Source organism: Petaurus breviceps, unplaced genomic scaffold (assembly GCF_028583685.1).
Source record: "Petaurus breviceps papuanus isolate PSGF00001 unplaced genomic scaffold, PetGlider_PUasm1.0 220, whole genome shotgun sequence".
NCBI classification, from domain to species: domain Eukaryota; kingdom Metazoa; phylum Chordata; class Mammalia; order Diprotodontia; family Petauridae; genus Petaurus; species Petaurus breviceps.
The window spans coordinates 6,216,624-6,237,634 of NW_027185876.1; the positions used below are offsets into that span (position 1 = coordinate 6,216,624).

General features: G+C 41.4%; 1 protein-coding gene across 1 annotated transcript in view; it reads right to left on the reverse strand.

Moving 5' to 3' along the window:
- Positions 1-21,011, reverse strand: part of SAMD13 (sterile alpha motif domain containing 13) — a 48,437-nt gene that overhangs the window by 17,960 nt on the left and 9,466 nt on the right. The window lies entirely within an intron of this gene.

A 21,011-nucleotide genomic window follows, 5' to 3' on the forward strand; every position in this document is an offset into this window, starting at 1 on the left:
ACCTTTCAGTACTGCTCCCTTGTGTTCTCTGTACCCTAGCCATACATACACTAACTTCCAGAACTAGGAAACCAATATACCCTGCCTTATAAACTCTTAGAGCTTTAAGACAAGAGACCAGTCCCATGCCTGTAGTACACTAGGTGCTTAACATGTGTGGAATGAATGAATGAGAGAAAATGTGGGATGTCATTTAACAGTGTTTATCCTCATTAGGGCTAAGGAGTTCTGTAAGGCCATGGGGCATATATTTTATGATTTCTGAGTTTACCTGCTGTTCTGCACTTTCAGAGGGAGCATGACCAAGAGAAAAGGATGGAGGAATATTAGCAAGGAGGAATAGCTACTGAAAAGCGACCACCAGCAAGGCATCTCAAGGATCCATCTGGCTTCCTTGGAAGCGTTTGTCCAACTCCGATTAGAGAGAAGCACTGCTTATATCTGAGGTCCATAGGATCGTGGATTTTAAGCTGAAAGGACCTCGGAGTTCTTCTGAAGTTGGGTTATTTGCATCTTTACTTGGTAGAGTGGAATAAGCCATGTATCTGGAGTAACAGAACCTGGACTCCAATCCCAGCTCCATCCCTTACAAGTTTCTTCCTCTACAAAATAAATAAATGAACCTGATGGCATCTGAAGTCCCTTGAAGATCTAACTATCACATCAAAAAAGAGCTCTCCTAGGGTCTTGTACCTATATAGACTTTTTTGGTCTGAAAGTTTTAGTCAAGTCATTCCATTTAGGTCCATTCATTTAGCCTTTTCTCCCTGGGAGCTGTTCACTGTTGAGGCATCTTCTCTCTTGGCTGGCTACCTAGCTAGCTTTTTTTCTACCCTCCAACAGCTATGATCATTAAGATCATCCTAATTTAGGTCTATTTTCTTATGGTTAAACTTTAAATTATTTCAGCTGATCTTGCTCTGTTATTTCTGAATGCAACTGGTCTCAGACTCTAGGGATAGGTCAAGGTAAGCATGATTCTCTCTCTCTTCTCACTATAACCACCGCACCCTCCCCACCTACCCCAGCAGTCCAAGAGGGTCTTTCTATCATTGTGTCCTACATGAAAAGAGCCTCACACTGGATGGAAGTTAGGCCTTGCTCTGCCTTACCTGCTGTGTGACAAGAGACACATAATCCCCAAGCGTCTTATCTACAAATGCCATCTAATCCTCTACAAGACAGATTCCAGGGCCTCTCAAGTGTGAGTCTGTTGCCATTCGTGCCCTTCTCCCCACCAGGATCAGTGAGTCTTTGGTCCTCTAGACTAGGACTTTGGCCTCCAGAATCATAGATTTCAGGAATTACAAGTGACCTTGAGGGACATCTAGTCCAATCCACATATGAAATGAATTCCCTTAGAAGTCACTTTTCTCCATTCCAGAATTGGGGCCTGGCATGGAACAGAGCTGCTGTGAGCCACCTCAGTCAGCTCTATCTATGGGGTCCCAGACCGTGCTTTATACCCCAAGTGGCCACATGCCAGGGCACCAAGGCCTCCCTAGCCTTCCATCACTGCTCTCTCATCTTTCTACCACTTGCCCTCAGAATAATAATCAGATCAGTACAGCTATTCCTAGCAGGAAGAGAATGACAATGGTTCCATTCACAATCCTTGTGACTGCCCAGACCCAAACTCCCTTCCCTGGCCACGTGGTATATCCTGATGGAAGCTCCTTGAGGGCAGGGGTGTTTGTTTTGTCTTTTCTATACCAGGAGTCTGGCGGCACAGAAGATAGTACATGGAACTTGGAGTTGGAAAGACTTCAGTTCAAATCCTGCCTCAGACATTGACTTGGCTATGTGATCTTGGGCAACTCATTTAACTTCTGTGTGTCTCAGTTTCCTCATCTGTAAAATGGAGATAACATTTGTACCTCATCTCCCAGGGTTATTGTAAGACTCAAACAAGCTGACAAAGCTCTTTACAAACCCTAAAGTGCTTGGTAAATGATAGCCATTGCTATCATTTATAAATACTTGTTGACTGATCCTCCATTAGAACCTATGTTCTCTGAGGGCAGGGACTTTTCTATTAATATCTATGAAGGCCAGCATAGGGCTTGGTACACCTAGCAGCTTAAAGAATGCCTCCTGATTAAGCGATTTGATAGACTAAAGTAACACTTGCCACAACCCACCTTCTGACCTCACCCAGCTGCTTTGCTTAATCAATAAGCATTTATTAAGGGCTGGGCATTGTGCTAAATACTAGGGGTACAAAAAGAGGCAAAAGACAGTCCCAAGGGGTGGCTAGGTGGCACAGTGAATAGAGTACTGGCCCTGGAGTCAGGAGGACCTGAGTTCAAATCCGGCCTCAGACACAACCAAAAACTAGCCATGTGACCTTGGGCAAGTCACTTAACCCCAACTGCCATACCTTCCCCCCTCCAAAAAGCAAAAAAACCAACAGTCCCAGCCCTCAAGGTGCTCAAATCTCAGTTCTTCTGCCTCTAGGATGATATTTTTTCCCACAATAGCAAGCTGCCTCTCCATGCCTAAAATCTTCTCTCCCCCATCTTCTCTCTATTTTGAGAGGAAGAGCTCTTAAAGGGCCCAAGAAGCATTGTTGACTCTAAAAGAACGGAACCTCCTTGAGGACAGAGGCTATATAATGTTTGCCTTTGAATACCCAGCACCTACCACTGTACCCAGCACATAGCAGGCCCATAAAAAGTGTTTGTTGATTAATTCCCTCCTTTCTCCTTCTAGATCCTCTCCACTGCTGATCCACTTTCTCTCATCCACATTTAATGTCTTTTCCACTCTCTCCTTCCCCTCTGCTTACATCCTCTATCTTTAAAATTTTTTTCTTAACCTTTCTAGCTCCTCAAGCTACTGACCCTCCTCTCTCATTTCCTTTAATGCCAAATTTCTACAAAGAATATATTAAGTCAGCTCTTTCTCCTTCCTCTCCACCTACTTCAAGTCATCCATTCCTTTCAATCTGGCTCCCTTACAGACCACTCTACTGAAACTACCTTTTCCAAGGTCATCAAAGGCCTCCTTTTGCCAAATCAAATGACCCTGACAGTTAGCATTTCTAAGGCCCTTTAAGGTTTGCAAAGCACTTTCCAAACGTTGTTTCCTTTGAGCCTCCCAACAGCAGCAGCAGGTAGGTGCTATTATTATCCTCATTTTACAGATAAGGAAACTGAGGCAGAGGTGTAATGTCTTGCCCAGAGACACACAGGTAGTAAACTTTTGACTAAATTTACACTTAGGTCTTTTTGACTCACTAATTTCATTTAAAAATATTTCCATCAATGGTCCCCCAAGCTTTTAAATATGATGCATTTAGGAAAGGCAGTATGGCCAGGATCATGCTTTCTCTATGCAGACTTCAGATAAGGGGGGAGAGAACCCCAAACCAGGGGGGATATCTAAGAGATAAGCAGAAAAATGAACATTCCACACCCCCCATTTCAGCCCTCCTTAGCTACCTGGTAAAACAGCTTCAAAGCTCAGAAGGTTTGATTCAGAGAGTCTAATTTTCCCTCAAGCACTGCTTTGCATATGGAAGGGCAATCAGTGAGAGGTTTGATTGGATTCCTAGGAGGAACATCTTAGAATGGACAGATGACGTATGACTGACTTAGAATATCAGAATCATAGATTCAGAGGTGGAGGAGAGCTTGAAGGCCATTGAATCTGACTCCTTCTATAAATGGGGAAAGCAAGGCATAGAGAAGGTACATGACATACACTGCTACTGTCTAAGGCAGGATTTAAACTTGGGTCCTCCTGACTATGTATCCAAAACATTTTTTTAAATTACATATATAACCAACAGCAAATGGTATGTATGGAATAATGGAAATGCCAAAGGTCTTGGAATTGGGAGTCCCAGGGTTATGTTTATGGTTCTGCCACTAATCAGTCATGTGCCCAAAGACAAATCATCTATCCTCTCTGGGGTTCCTTCATAAGAATACAGGGTTGTGGGGTGGCTAGGTGGCAAGTTAAATAGAGCGCCAGCCCTGGAGTCAGGAGGATCTGAGTTGAAATCCGGCCTCAGACACTTAACACTTACTAGCCATGTTACCTTGGGCAAGTCACTTAACCCCAATTGCCCTGCCCTCCCCCCTCCAAAAAAAAAAGCATAAGAATACAAGGCTTAGACTAGATGACCAGAACAAGGGTAACAATGACAAAGTTCCTTCCAGTTTTAAGCCTTGATCCTATGACTAGCGGACCTCTGAGGTACTGTCCAGGTTTACAGTTCTGCAAACCAATGAAATGTTTAATTCTGTATTGCTTCTGCACATTGTCCAACTGGTATGTGCCCAAGGAGGATTAAATTATCTTTATATTAGTTTATGCTAATTGCTTAAATAGGCAATTGACCTACTCTCTTAAAAATAATTTAATTCCCCCCCTTCCCCTCTCTTTCATTATTTCATCTGCACAAACAATAAAGAACTGGTATATCTATGTGTACACTTTAAAAACATATCATCTTTCTGTCTCAGAAATTCAGCCCAGTCCAACAAACCTTTATTAAGAATCTACGAGGGGGGCAGCCAGGTAGCACAGCGAGTAAGAGCACCGGCTCCAGTGTTGAGAAGACCTGGAGATCAAATCCCAGGCTCAGACACTTAGCACCCACCCAGAAACACCTGGCCATGTAACCTTGAGCAAGTTACTTAACCCCAATTGCTTAGGGGTGGCCAGGTGGCTCAGCGAGTAAGAGCACCGGCTCCAGTATCAGGATGACCTGGATCAAATCTGGGCTCAGATACTCAGCACCACACCCAGAAATAACTGGCCGTGTAACCTTGAGCAAGTTACTTAACCCCAATTGATTTAAAAAAAAATAAAAAAAAAAGAATCTACGAGGGTTGTGGCCCATGATTGTGATGGAGTACTATTTTGTTTTAAGAAATGACCAGGATCAAAATGTATAAAATATTCATAGCAGCTCTTTTTGTGGTGGCAAAGAATTGAAAATTGAGGGGATGCCCATCAGCTGGGGAGTGGCTGAACAAGTTATGGCATGTGAATGTAATAGAATACTATTGTGCTATCAAAAATAATGAGCAGGTGAATTTCAGAAAAACCTGGAAAGACCTACATGAACTGATGCTGAGAGAAGTGAGCAGAACCAGGAGAACATTGCACACAGTAACAGCAACATTGTGCAATGATCAACTATGATAGACTTAGCTCTTCTCAGCAATACAATGATCCAAGACAATTCCAAAAGACTGATGAAACAATGCAAGAAAATTATGAAATGAGAGTCAACAGCCTGACTGAGGAAACACCTTAAAAAATAGACTAACTCAAATGTCAAAAGAGGATCAAAAAGGCAATGAGGAGATGAATGCCTTAAAAAGCCAAATTTGCCAGATGGGAAAAGAATCTCAAAAAGCTCACTGAGGAGAATCACTCCTTCAGAATTAGGTTGGAGCAAATGGAAGCTAGTGACTTTATGAGAAATCAAGATGCTGTTACACAGATCCAAACAAATGAAAGAATAGAAGGCAATGTGAAATATCTTATTGGAAAAACCACTGACCTGGAAAATAGATCCAAGAGAGATAATTTTAAAATTATCGGACTACCTGAAAGTCATGATCAAAGAAAGAACCTAGAAATCATCCTCTAAGAAATTCTCAAGGAAAACTGCCCTGATGTTTTAGAACCAGAGGGCAAAATAGAGGTTGAAAGAATCCATCGATCACTTCCTGAAAAAGATCCCCAAAAGAAAACTACTAGGAATATTATAGCCAGGTTATGGAATTCCCAGATCAAGGAGAGAATATTACAAGCAGCCAGGAAGAAACAATTTGAATATTGTGGAAACACAATCAGGATAACCCAGGATCTGGTAGCTTCTACACTGAGGGATCGAAGGGCTTGGAATATGATATTCTGGAGGTCAAAGGAGCTGGGATTAAAACCAAGAGTCACCTACCCAGAGTATCATGTTTCAGGGGAAAATATGGTCATTCAGTGGAATAGAGGACTTTCGAGTATTCTTGCTGAAAAAAACCAGAGTTGAATAGAAAATTTGACATTCAGATACAAGAAGCAAGAGAAGCATGAGAAGGTAAACAGGGAAAAGAAATCATAAGGAACTTATCAAAGTTGAACTATTTACATTCCTACATGGAAAAACGATAATTGTAACTTATAAAACTTTTCTCAGTATGAAAATAGTTGAAGGGAATAGAAATATATATATATATATATACATATATATGTCTATATAGGAAGGTATATGGGCATATGAATACATATGTGAATGTGTGTATATATGTTTACAGGTATACATAGATAGATGGCACAGGACCAATTTAATTGGAAGGGATGATACTCAAAAGGTGAAATTAAGAGGTGAGAGAGGAATATAATGAGAGGAGATGGGGAGAGAGAGAATGGGGTAAACTATCTCATATAGAAGAGGCAAGGGAAAATGGTTATAATGGAGGGGAAGAACAGGAAGGCAAAAAGGCAAAACCTTATTCTCACTGAATTTGGCTCAGGGAAGGAATGACATACACACTAAATAGGGTATCTCACCCTACAGGAAAGTAGGGGGGAAGGGAATAAGAGGGGGGATGATGGAAGGGAGGGCAGGCTGGGTGGGGGGAGGGAAGTTGAAAGCACCCACTTTTGAAAAGGGGCAGGATTAAAGTAGAGAACAGAACAAGTGGGAGGTGGGATAGGAGGGAGGGAAATATAGTCAGTCTTTTACAATATATCTACTATGGAAATGATTTGCATAGATACACATGTACAACCTATACCAAATTGCTTATTTTCCCAGTAAGGGTGGGTGACGAGGAAGGAAGGCAATGAATCTAGAATTCAAAATTTTAAAATCAAATGTTTAAAAATATATATATATATATATATTATTAATACTATTTTACATGTAATTGGGAAATAAGATATACAGGCACTGGGGCATAGAGATCCACCATGCACTACTGGAAAAGTCGAAGGGGGTATGGGAGAAGATATGGGAGAGAGCAGATTGGAGGAGGGGATATCCAGTGGGACTGCTATTTTGGGGTGGTGGGTAGGGGAAAAACGGGGAAAAAATTTGTAACTCAAAATCTGGTAGAAATGAATGATGTAAACCAGAAGTTAATAAAGCATTTGAAAAAAAAAAGAAACTATTAGGTGGCAGGCCCTCGGGTACTAAAAATACACACTGCCCTCAAGGAGCTTACTTGCCATTTGGGAATCCAAAATATAAACAGACAATTGTCTGCATTGTCCTCTCTGGGATGGATAAAAGGAAGGCATTCCTGATTCTCAATCTCCTGGGATTTGGCATCACTGAGGTACAAAAAGTAGGATGTTTCGTAAGTGTCCACAAAGGACTGAATACCAGGAAAATAGAGCCTTTGTCAAATTGCCTGAAAGCAGACACAATTTCAGGAGACACAATTTCACCTTGACTGTTGGCAATGGATGTGGAGTGTTTCTCTGAAAGAGGGCAAGAGGGAAGAGGGCCAGGGGGAGAAATGTCAGTGATGTAAAAAACAAATGATATCAATAAAAAAACTTTATTTTAGAGTGGTGTTGACACTGGGATGTTCCCTTACATACGGTGATCAAAAGATTAGAGACTGAGAGTTGGAAGGCACTTTGAATGTCATCTGAACTAAATCTCCACCTTATAAATGAAGAAAGTGAATTTCAATAGTGAAGTGATTTGCCACTTACATAAAAGCAACGTCAGGATTTCAGCCTAGGTCCCCTGATGCTAAATCTAGCTTACTTTCCAGAATACCATATTGTTTCAATGGAATGTGCCCAGAGGAGACAAAGTTTTATCTATTTTCAAATTAACCTCATTTTTCAAAAGAATAAACAGAAATCTATTTTCTCCCCCTTCCTCAATTTTATCTCCCTTTCTCTACCATTGAAAAGAAGAAAATGAAAACCTGTGTAACAAATATGTAAAGTCAAACAAAACAAATTTCTGCTTTGGCCACATCCAAAACAATCCCTGAGAGTCAAGGTTTTAGATACAATCCTAGAACGTACATTGGTCTACCCACGCTTCATCCCGCTAGCAGTGCCAATGACTGATAGCCCAAGAACCAAATTAATCGGTACCGAGTGAAGTAAACAAGTGTTCATTAAGAGTTTACAACATGTCAGGCACAGTACTAATCACGGGGGGATTACAAAGAAAGGCAGAAACAGTGACTGCCCTCAAAGAGTTCACATTCTAATGGGGGAGACAAGAGGAAAAGAAGTACACACGCACAAGATACATATGGTATAAATCAGAGAAGACGCCAGCGAGAAGGCCCCAGCATCCAAGGGGGATCTGGAAAGGTTTCCTGAGGAAGGTGGGATGTTAGCTGGGATTGGGAAAGAAGCCAGGAGTCAGAGGAATGGAAAGAGAACATTTCAGATAAGGGGGGCAGCCTGGGGAAAAAGCTGAAGCAAGGCAATGGGTGAGGGTCTTGTGAGAGGAAAAACAAAGCCCCTTCCAATCTTGTCACTGGATTTTACAGTACATGGAGGAGAGTGAGGTGTAAGAAGAACGGAAAGGTGGAAAGGTGCCAGGTTCTGAAGGGCTTTCAAACCAAATGGAGAATTTTCTGCTCTCTCCTGGAGCGAACAGGGGGCCACTGAAATTTACTGAATGGGGAAGTGATATATCGGGGTGCCGGGTGGGGTGCCTAAACTAGCTGTTCGTGTTTCCGAATACCAGACTAACCTCTGAAGTAGCTTTAGCAACAGTCTTAAGCAATCTAATCTACAAAGGACTTTGGGGGAGAGGAAGAAAGAGAAAAAAAGGAAGTCAAGACCTGATATTTGGAGAACAGTGTAAGCTTTACCGCCCTGATGCGGCTTGCACTTTGTCCATTAAATAACCTGACCCGAGTTTCTTCAGGAGCTGACATTTAGAGGCATGCTCACGCCTTCAGTTTTACACCCCTTTAAATGCATCAGGCCAAGTCCTGGATCTCGAAATTCCCCCTTAACATTTTGATGTTCTTGCGCCTGGCGCCAGAATATCGGCCACCCATCTTTTCCCAATAAAATGAGACACTATGTGCAGATTTTTTGAGAAGTTAAAAAATGTCAGGAAAACACAAAGTATATGATTGGGAATTCAAATGGAATGACGAGAATCAGAGCAAATTCATCTGATACTCGATTCAATTTAACTAACATTTATTGGATGTATGGTATGTGAGGGACCTCTAAGTGTTGGGGATACCGAAAAAGAAAAAGAACTGGGGGGAGGGTGGCTTACAGCCTAGAAGGGGAGACACCAAGCATGGACACAAAACATTAAAATTAATCAGAATATTATCAATGGAAAGGGGAACCAAGCATGTGAGGCCTTCCACAGGCTGACTGGCTGCCTCCAAGATACCTTTCTAGGCTTATGTCTTAGCAGTGTCTTTTCTGTAGGCCACATCCCAGATAAAATGGACAGCCAGATCTGACATTCTACCTCCCACCTTCCTGTCCTTGCAAAGGCATTGCTTATACCTAGGATACAGTCTGTTGAGGAACTTCACCTCCCAAAACCCTTCTCTTCCATCTCGGTTCAGCTCTTGTCCCCATCCTTCCCTGCTCTCCCCATCAGACATTACTCCCATATTTGGTTTACTTACGTTTTTGTCCCTAATCTTGTATTATACTTAGTTGTTGAAATGCTGTTACTACCTCCTCCCCCAGACCCAATCCCTTGCTTCCCACCAAATGTAAATCCCTTCAGGGATTCTTCTTTTTTTATTTTAATTCCTGGCACCTAGCACAAAAACTCTGCATGAAGGAGACACTTAATAAATGTCTGTTGAATCGAAAAATTTCCAACCAAGAGTTCAGAGGAGGCATCATTTATGTCAGAAAAAGTGGCAACATTGAAAGGATTTCAATAATCGGATCTTGGTTGGTGGGAACCACAGGACCATTGATTTAGAGCCAGAAAGGACCTGAGAGGCTATTGAGTCTGACACCCTCATTTTATGTATGAGGAATCTGGGGACCACAGAGTTTAGGTGACTTGATCAAGGTCACACAGGCAGCAAGTGGTAAAAGTGTAACTATGAAGTCTGGTCCTCTGACTCCAGAAATTATGCTCAATCCACTAGTAAGTCAGTAGGCCAGTCCATACGCATTTATTAAGCACCTACTTGCTATATGTCAGGCAGCATACTAAGTGCACACATTTATTAAGCACCTATGTGCTATATATATATATATATATATATGTCAGGCAGCATACTAAGTGCTGGGGATACCAAGAAACGCTCCCTGCCATCCAGGAGCTCACAATCTAAGGGGGGCGGGGGGAGAACAAGAAAACAAATATATATATAAACAAGGTATATACTGGATAAATAGGAAATAATTAACTGCAACACATACCCACCCATTTATGAGTCAATTCCCATGATGTTTCTCAATTCATAATGTAGGTAAGATGTTTGAAATACATGCAAAGGAAAACATGGGAATCTTTACATGGCACAGTTATATCAAGCAGGGAAGAGTTAAGTTTATTTTTGAATCATTTTACTTTAGAGAAGCAATCTCTCAGGACTTACTCAGGCTTTAGGAGAGTGATCTCTTGGGGCAGGAAGATGCTACAGAAAAAATCCTGTCTTGAGGACTTACTAGTTCTGTGATCCTGGGCAAGTCTCCTAACCTAGTACCTGGAACATAGTAGGTGTTTAATAAATGCTTATTATGTGACTCAACTTTTTCATCTATAAAATGAGTGAGTTAGATGCTATGACCTCTGAAGGTCCCCCTGGCTCTACATCTATGATCCTATGGCATCTACTATGTTGTTGTGCATCCTTCATTTTCTTTTTTTTTTTGAGGGGGGGAAGGCAATTGGGGTTAAGTGGCTTGCCCAAGGTCACACGCTAGTTAAGTGTCAAGTGCCTGAGGCTGGATTTGAACTCAGGTCCTCCTGACTCCAGGGCCAATGGTCTATTCACTGAGCCACCTAGCTACCCCCCATCCTTCATTTTCAGAGGACCCATAACAGAATGATGTCTTGACTTGTGCATGACTTGGATTTAAGTGAAGCAGAGTTGCACAGTCATCAGCTTTACTCTCTCTATTTCAGAATCACTCAAGTCCAGTAGCAAGACAAAATTCAGGACAATTAGCAATGGCACCGGATGTAGTGGATGACCTTGTCCTCTTCAATGCCTAACCAAGCTCTGAGCGCTCCACAGCACCTCCTTCCATCGCTGGAACAATTTGTCCTCATCTGCCCATTTCACCAGGGGAAGTCTTCACATGCTTGGGGTAACCCATTGGTTACCTTCAACCCAATTTCACTAATCACTTCACAGATAACACTGTGTTCTCTAAGTGCTCAAGAAATGACTCAAAGAAATGCAAGCTATAGATGATAAAAAAAAAGCCTCATTTCACAAATACTTCCTCAACAATGTACCTGACAAATGGTCATCCAGTCTTTGCTTAAAGACTTGAACTTGTTTTACATGCTATAATTACCCCCCCCCAATTTTTTAAGATGGCAGGAGGGAGTTGGAGAGGTTCAGGCCTGTGATTTGATTGTTATACAGAATTTTGTAGTACGTCAATTTCCTCTACCGATGAAGAGAAGCGACTTTCTGCCATTTGGTTTGACCAGGTTCATGGAGACAATATATGTCAGAGGCAGGTCTTGCATCTAGGTCCTCTTCACTCCAAAATTAGTTCCCTGTCCACAATTCTTCTTCCTTTATGAAATAACTACAAAATGGTACCTATTTTTGCACTCAGAAACTTTATCACTTAGATCTGTTTTCTTTCTAATAATTTATCATAAGCTCACGTCAACTTACCCTTTGCCCCAGAATTGTACGACAACCCTTACTCAAAAGTTTAAAAACTCTGATTGTGGCCCATCAGAGTTGATGTCTGTCCCCCATGGCATGTCTAAAAGTAAGCAGTTAGGTCATCCTAGGCTTGATTTGCCTTCTTTTTGACCCTCTGCTTTCTTTGCTAAGGAACAATTAACAAGCCCAAAATGTGGGTACAATAGGGAGAAAGGAAAATCAAGGACTTTCAACAAGGCATTTTGACTTCAGTATTGGGAACAGTATTCATTGACTCTAACACACTCCAAAGAGAAGCCTGAATCCCACCCAAGGAAGGCTCCATCTACAACCAAAAACTATCAGTTTCTTCTGGAAATTCTTGGGTTTTCTATCACTTTCTAACTGGCATCTTAGTTTGCTGTGTGCAGCTCTTCTTTCTCTAGAACCCACAGTTTCTTGGTTCCTTGAGGGCACTCACAATGTCTTCTTTGCTAAAGTTCTGTGCCATACGTAGGAGTGAGGTCAGTGTTTGAACTGAATTAAAAACACAAATAATGTCAAGCCATCGAGTAAACAGAGATGGGCAATGGCCCTTTCTATATTGCTAAAATCTGCAGGAGGCCTTCTTCCAGATGATTGAGGACTTTGGGCCTTTCCATCCACCTGGAGACTGTGTTCTCTTTTTCATGTTGTGGCCCTTAATTAAAGTACAGAGTTCCTTGAGAGCAATAATTGTCTTAATTATTCTATTTGTAACCCCAATGCTTAGCATGGTATCTGACAGAAAGTAAGCATTTAAAAAATGCTTATTCATTAATGCATTTATTTGTTCATTCATTCAAATGCCAGCAACATATCCACACTTCTGCATAGATGTTGTATATGTTTTTTTTTTTTTTAAAAAGCAATCGGGGTTAAGTAACTTGCTCAAGGTTACACGTCCAGTTATTTCTGGGTGTGGTGCTGAGTATCTGAGCCTGGATTTGATCCAGGTCATCTGGATCCAGTGCTCTCATCTGATCCAGCACTGGAGCCGGTGCTCTCACTCGCTGAGCCACCTGGCCGCCCCTGTTGTATGTTTTAATTTTTGAGACTGAGTCTCCTTATCTCAACCAGGCTAGAAGGGGAGAGGCCACTACTTAAGGTAGGCTTCAGCTGACATTTTTTTTTTTTGCTTTTTTATTTGGAGAGCAATTGGGGTTAAGTGACTTGCCCAATGTCACACGGCTAGTTTTTGTGTTAAGTGTCTGAGGCCAAATTTGAACTCAGGTACTCCTGACTCCAGGGCCGGTGCTCTATTCACTGTGTCATTCAGCTGACATTTTAAAAAAGATGCAATGTTAAAAACAACACTGTTCTCTACTGTAGGAAAGACACTTCTGTTTACTAGGTGGAAAAGGCCTGTGACCAAGGGCAGATAATGACCCAAACAACACTGGTGGAGAGCCAGTCCAGGGCTCACCAGATAGCTATTGGATTTTCATGTAGGGTACCAGTTGTTTGAACAGAGATCTTCCCTAAGTGGGCAGCAATGCTGACCATTTCATTCTGAGGTGGGCAGCAAGACCACCAAGGCAGATGGGTATCCTGCCATCTAATTTCTTTACTCTAATAGACTATATTCAACTGGACAGTCAGCTTTGATTTGTCTACATGAGGATGGGATTTTTTTTTTAAGAGATGAGCAAATAATTAGAGTTGCCAGTTAGAGGACACTAATTTGACATGCCAGACCAAACACCAACATGCTGTAGCTATAGCAACAGGTGGTACTAAAGAGACCAAATGCAACCAATGGACCTCCAGCATGCTCCCTTAGAGTTTATGTAGGAACATGGAATTAAAATTCGCAGATGCTGCCACTTTATGGGTGGTTTTCTTTTTAATACCATCCTAATGGTTTCCTCCATCTACAGTGTGGTCTATAGCCAGGGTAGTAAATAAGGATCCTGTAAGCCCAAGGAGATCACCTTGGCCAGGGAACAGAAGCTTAGAAAATGCATTAAAGGAGGTTGGAGTCTCAGGAGTGAAGCATAAAGCCTGGTCAGTGCTGACTCAAAGGTATTTTCATGAATGAGATAAACATTTTTTTCAGTAGCTAGGAATTTTTTAGTGTATTCTTTGGTGTTTGCATGTACATGTGTACAATGATTTCATTTTGGTGCTCTTTGAGAACAATGGACAACAGCCAGTATGTGTGGTTCCTGAGGCAGAGGCAGGTGGACCGCTTGAACCCGGGAGTTCTAAGGTGAAGTAAGACTGAAGACAATCAGGTGTCCTCACGAAGTAGGACACTAATATGGTGGGACCCCAAGTAGGCTGAAACCCACTTTAGGTAGTGACCTTTGCCCTTCCAGCCTGGGTGAGATAGGGAGACTCAGTCTCAAAAAATAAAACAACCTCTATGCATTTAAATGATGCTTCTGTTAGTAAGAATAGTTAAAGGTCAAAGGGTCATAGCCTTAGTGCTGAAAGGGATCTTACACGTCATGGAGTCCAACCTCCTCAATTTTATAGGTGAAGAAATTGAGGCCCAGTGAGGTTAGGTGACCTATCCAAGGTCACACAGGTAGTCCCTGTCAGAGGCAGAATTTAGAAAACTCCCGTCTTCTGACTCCAGGTCTAATACTATTATTTTCCACTTTACAGTTATCATACCTTACTTCTAAACCTCACCTCCCCCCCCCACACACACACACTGTCCAGTCTGCCCTAACCTCAAAAGAACTGAAGGCTGCCAGAAAAACTGGATAAACAAGCTCATTAAATCAGTAACTTAAATTTCACATACAATTCCAAGTCACTGTGTCTGATGCTGACTCTATTTCCCCTGTGGAATAAAATGTACACATTTTTAATTTTAAGACTCCTATTTTTTTCCCTCACTGTACAAAAGACTTTTTTTTTTTTTACTGATTTTGAAAATCACCTAAACATAGAAAACTCCTTTGAAATTGATCAAGTCCAACCCTGTCAGTTGACACAGGAGGAAACCGAGGCCCAGGGAGGGAGATAAGTTGTGGAAGGCCCACTAACAAGGGCAGAGCTGGACCTCAAACCTGAGTCTTCCATCTCCACATGTGTTTCTTTGTGACACCATGCTTGCCTCCACTATGACACCCCGACAGAGAAAAATCCCAACACTCACTAAGTGTAGATATTAATACTTACTTCATAGATCCTTGGTGTCATCAGTATGGGGCTTCTCCCTCCCCAAAGTGACAACAGCCCCTTTGACTTGGTAGGGATTGTGGCCTCCTAAAAATTTGTCTTCTGGTGGCCAATGATCTAGCAAGGAGCCTCTCCATTCTCTGCCCATCTGGCCCTTGAGCTACAGCCACAAAGCATGGCCTATACCCAGTCTTTCCATCTGGCAATTTTCAGATTCCCAGTCACTGTTTTTGATCCTCTCAGTCCAGGCACTTCCAGTCACAATGAGCTATCAGAGAAGGACTTCAAGGGAGGAAGTGGGGTATTTATTACCAAATACCCCAAAAAGGAAACCAGATCATGAAACACCTATTTCTCCTTCTTCACAAGAAAGAGGTAGGAGATGACTAACTGCAGAATGTTGGGTGCATTGTCAGATACTGTCACTATGTTGATGTCTTTGCTTAATTTTTATTTTCACTGAGTCTTCAATCAGGAAGGGAGGGAAGTTCCCCTCCAACCCAGAAATGACAGGCTATAAAGACAAAAGGCATTGATAATTTTTTTTAAATGAAGATCTTCAGGAGAAACACTAATGCATTTTGCACTCAAGCAGAGGGTAATAACAATCATTTTTAACATAGCTAATATTTATAAAGCACTTTTTAAAAGTTTATATTACAAATAGATTGTTTTCCATAGGCATTGTCTCCCCATTGGAATGTAAGCTCCTTGGGAGAAAGAACTATCTTCTTCGTTGTACCCCCAGTCCTCACAGCAGGACTTTGCTTGTAGAGTCATTTCATTATCTCGTTTAATCCTCACATTAGACATATGAGAACACAGAAGCTCAGGGAGGCTGTGGCCTCCCCAGAGTCATTCAAGTGTCTGAGATGTGATTTGTACTTAGGTCTTCCTGACTTTATTCACTAGTTCATGCTGCCTCTGAAGAGTAGATTTCTCCATTTGAAATGGCAAGGGTGAAACGATAACAGAATCAAAGAATCTCAGATTTGGGAAACCATCTCATCCCAACGATGAATGAACGAGACTCCGCTCAGCAAGTGCCCTTTGAAAACACTTCATGAGGAGGAACCGATTACCACTGGGGTAGCCAACTGCCATTTTGGATAGTGTGAAATGCTACAAATTTTTATTTACACTGAGACTAAATTTTTCTCTTTGTAATACCCATTGCTCCTTCAATCCAAGATTATGTTACAATCTAAGATATACACTTGGTGTTGTTTACGCCAGACTAATCATTTCTAGGGAATTCCCAGTGAGGAAATTCCCCGTGGGGCCAAACAATAAATCTTCTTCCTCTTCTACATTATAGCCCATCAGATACTTAAAGACACCTATTATGTCCCTCCTAACAACAAGAAAATTAGAAACATTGTGCAACTGAATGATTTGTAAAGTACAGAATTAAATGAGTTAGTTGACGGGAGTTAAGACATACCATATGGAAACCCCATTGGGAAAACATGGAACTCTTTGGAATTGCATTTGATCAGTGCAAGAATCAAGATCAGCCTCTGTCCTAGTACAGAAATTGCTCAACTCAGTCTTCCCAATGACCCCTTTGCCAGGACAAAGGACTTTGCTGGTCACCTGTCTTTTACCTGCCACTACTAATAAAATTCCCCCAATTAGGGGAAAGAATAGTGCTGCCTGAAAGGAGAATCTATCAAAGTAGTATGACTTTTATTGATCAGGGCAAGAAAATCACTAGGAGATGCCCCAAAACAAAATAATAAATATTAATACCGTGGGAAAGTAGTCTCAGGACCATGGAGAGGAGGCTGGTAGACAATGGGAACTTCTCGAGGAAAAATGATTAAAGAAACTTTCCCCATCTCCCAGTCACAGTGGGCTGGGCTCTGTTTGTCTTGAGAGAGGCTCTGAACCTAATCTGAGTAATCTTCTTTTATGGGGACAGAAAAGGTAAAACAAGTGTTCTATGGTATATGGTGACCGTAAACACTATTAAAATACTTTGGGCTTGTTAGTTTGTAAACGATATGTGGTGTAGGTCTCTTTTATATATATATAAAACCATGTTAAATTGTAGCCTGGGGAAGGAAGGGGGGGAAAGGAACAAAGTAAAAAGTATACAGCAGAGAACAAAAGAAAACCTACAAGGAAGCAAAGAAAAGATGGAAAGCTCAACACAATGTACATAGTACTTAATATATAGGCTTTCTTGGAATGGAAATTTATTGCTGTATATTTTGAATCCTCTTACATTCTGCTATACACATGGTGTTTTTTCCTTATTTTACATTTAAGTTTTAATATGTAAGTTTATAATGTTTCTTTTTCTTTTTATGTATTTAAGTTTTAACAAAAAAAAAATGAGTAACAACTTTGTGCTTGTTTTGGAAGGGGGGGACATGCAATGACAATGGAGTAGGGGAGTATACTCTCCCATAAATCAAGATACCAAACATCACAAGTGTTCTTCATCCCAGTTGTTATTTAAGTCACAAAGATGGGCAAAGAGGCCACTCGATGGGAGGGGTGGTATTTGCACATCAGTAGAAATAGTTATCCAGCAAACATTCGGGGCTGAAATGTGCTCAGCTAAGACAACATATTGTCAAAGTTTCCAATGCAAATTTTCACTCACTTCCAGGATGTGCATTGAATTAGCTATGGTTTTAAGAAACTGAATGCTGTGGAATTATAATGATCGTGAAGCTTAGCCCCAGAGAAATACCTCTCCCCCAACACCCTCCCCTCCAACTTTTGCAAGGGTGGGACACTATGGGTAGGGAATAGTGCATATACTGGCAGACAGATGATGTGTTATCTAGTTCTGATAAACTGATTTTCTCTTCACAGAAAGCTAGAGGTTAAGGTTAAACACAAGCAGAAAGGGAGAACCCCTGCCCTCAAAGAGCTTACATTCTAATGGGGAAAGACAACACATGGGGATAAAGGCACCCAGCTCAGAGGGCATGGTTCTTCCAATGTATGAAGTCCAGGGATGGAGTGAACTTCTGGGTTTCTATGACATGGTAGAGAAGGTCCAGAGAGCCAGAAGTACAGCTTGGTGGATGAAGATGTGGCTGGCCTGGGTATCCTCCTTAAAACGGAGATTCTAGAGGAACCAGCTAATCATGGGGCCAAGGGAGAGGGAATAAGCATTTATGCAGAACTTCCTTTGTGCCAGGAATTGTGCTAAGCTCTCCACATTTCATTTGATCCTCACAACAACCTTGTGGTGGAGGCACAAGTATAATCCCCATTTTCAGGCAAACAGAGAGGTTAAGTACCAAGTAGCTCTGTCACACAGCGAGGGTCTTTAGCTAAATTTGAACTCAGGCCTCATAAATCACGACACGATTATGCCAATAGCTCTGCTCAGGGATCTCGGCATGCTGACATCAGGCCAGATGCTGAATACAGAGACACGTGCTCCCTTAAGATGACAGGCTGTAAAAGAGATCCCGTGTCCTGACAAAAGTGGGGGGGATGGTTCTCCCAAAGCTCCAGTCTTTGGGGGACAATATACCAACTACCCAGAGATGCCTCAGCGAAATCTCTAACAGTGTGGGAAAAACTGGTCTAACCAGCAGCACCAGAGAAACAAAGAAAGACAACCACATCCTGTTCAGAACTCAGCTGGCAGCTGTAGGCATTCAGATGAGACCCCTTCCCTATGAATTCTGCTATCTGATTTTTATTGTGGTTGTTTCTATTTCTTTTTCCAGTTTTTTTTTTTAAACTATACCTGTGTTTTCATTGAGGCAGTCAGGTAGTGGCAGTGGATAAAGTGTCTGGCCTGGAGTCAGGAGACACTTAACAGCCGTGTGATCTTGAGCAGATCCCTTAACCTCCACCTGCCTCTGTCTCCTCTTCTCTAAAATGGGGACAATAATAGTACCTCTCTGCCAGGGTTGTTGTGAAGGTAAAATAAGGTAATATTTGTAAAGCTTTGTATTCCTTAAAGTGCTTCATGAATGTTGACCTTTATTATTGTTGTTGTAGTTATTAGTTTTAGGAAAGGGAACTCCCAGTGAGAAAACTCCCTCTATCAATGCAAATTCTCAGAGAGCTGTCTAGAGCACTTAGAAGTTAAGTGACTTGTCCAGGGTCACAAGGCCTGTGAGTGCTAAAAGTAAAATTTAAGCCCAAGTCTTGCTGACTATACACTACAGCATGCTGCCTCTGTGTGTGTGCACATGCATGTATAGATTGTATTATATATACACATATACATGTATATATACTATATATGCATAGACATATATAGTATACAGAGTATACTATATATGTATATATACATATAAGCATATATAGTATACATGCATGTGTGTATGGGGCAGCTATGTGGCGTAGAGGATAGAGTGCCCAGCCTGGAGTCAACAAGACTCATCTTTCCTGGGTTCAAATCTGACCTCAGCCACTTACTGGCTGTGTGACCCTGGATAAGTCACTTAACCCTATTTGCCTCAGTTTCCTCATCTGCAAAATGAGCTGAAAAAGGAACTGGCAAACCACTGTAGTATCTCTGCCAAGAAAACCCCAGATGGGGTCACAAAGAGTTGAGACATGACTGAAATGACTGTATAACATATGTGTGTGCATGTATACATTCACACACACATATATATTTATAAATAGTCTTCTCCAGGTTTGCTGTTAACTACAATTAGTAGTAAATAGCTACAGTCATTTTTTTCTGTACCTGGAGGGGGATAGAGAAAAGAGAAGAAATTATGTATCTATCCACCTATCTGAGGTGTGTGTATCTATATCAGCGGCATAGATATAAAACATATATATATATATGTATGTGTATATATATATTTCCCATTTGAGCCTCACATAACCCAGTATGCATATATATGCTTATATATATGAGCATTAGTATATATATATATATATATGAATATCTGCATTTGTATATTATATGTATATAGATTTGCACATACAAAAGGAAATACCCACAACTGTTGATTGCTGTTTGTTAAGATAAATGGAAAAAGTAGCCAGATCAATTTGAAACATCTCATCAGAACCACTAAGAAGTGTTTACAAATGTGAATCTTTTAAAAATTATTACTGTTAAGCTACTGACTTCATCGTTGCTGTAACTAATGAACTAAATGTTCTTTTTACTCTTTGGATGCACAGAGACGTCTACATCTCTTTCCTTTTCTTTCATTGCACAGAGATAGCTATACACAAATACCCAGACCCACAGGTATAGTTTGAGGACAGTCATGTACTGGCTAGAGAGCTGACCTCACTACCAGGAAGGCCTGGGTCTTCCTCCTCCTCCTCTGGCACATGCTAGTGCTGTGACTATGGGCAAGTCACTTAATCTCTCATCAATCCAGGAAACTGTGCAAGACCATAACATGCAGACCAGGTGTGAATCTGCTCTGGTAGAGGTAAACTTTCCTCACTGGGAGTTCGAAATACCAATGAAGGAAAAACAACAATGACAAAAAGGTATACTCTGGTGGAAAGTAGAGAGCTTAAAGGGCTAGCTGCATGCTCTGATCTGGGCACGATGTATTTTTCTTCCATTTTGTTTGCCACTCTGTATGATGAAATCATTCTCCCCTCCCCCCATCCACATGTTCTGATACAGATTTCACTAAAGAGGTTTTCTGTAGTTAGTACAATACATATATTACAGGCATTACAAATGGAAAACAAGTTGGTTCCAGAATTGCATAGGGCTCTCTGTCGTTAGTACGATGTAAATACATAGGTTGTCCCAAAAGTCTTAGTGCAGTTTTAGGCTTCAATATCTTAATACCGCACTCAAACTTTTGGGACACCCTGCATAGCAGGCATCACCAATGGACAACAAGTTGGTTCCAGAACTGAATTGGGCTCTCTGTAGTTAGTACAATGTAAATATATAAGTTGTCCCAAAAGCCTCGGTCCAGTTTTAGGCTTTGATATCTTAAAACTGCACCAAGACTTTTGGGACACCCTATATAACAGGCATCACAAATGGACAGTGAGTTGTCTCCAGAATTGGACGGGAGGAAGCAATTAGGCTGCATCACATTTGGGAAACTGCATGGTGTTTTCAGATGGCTCGCTTCCCCAAAAGCT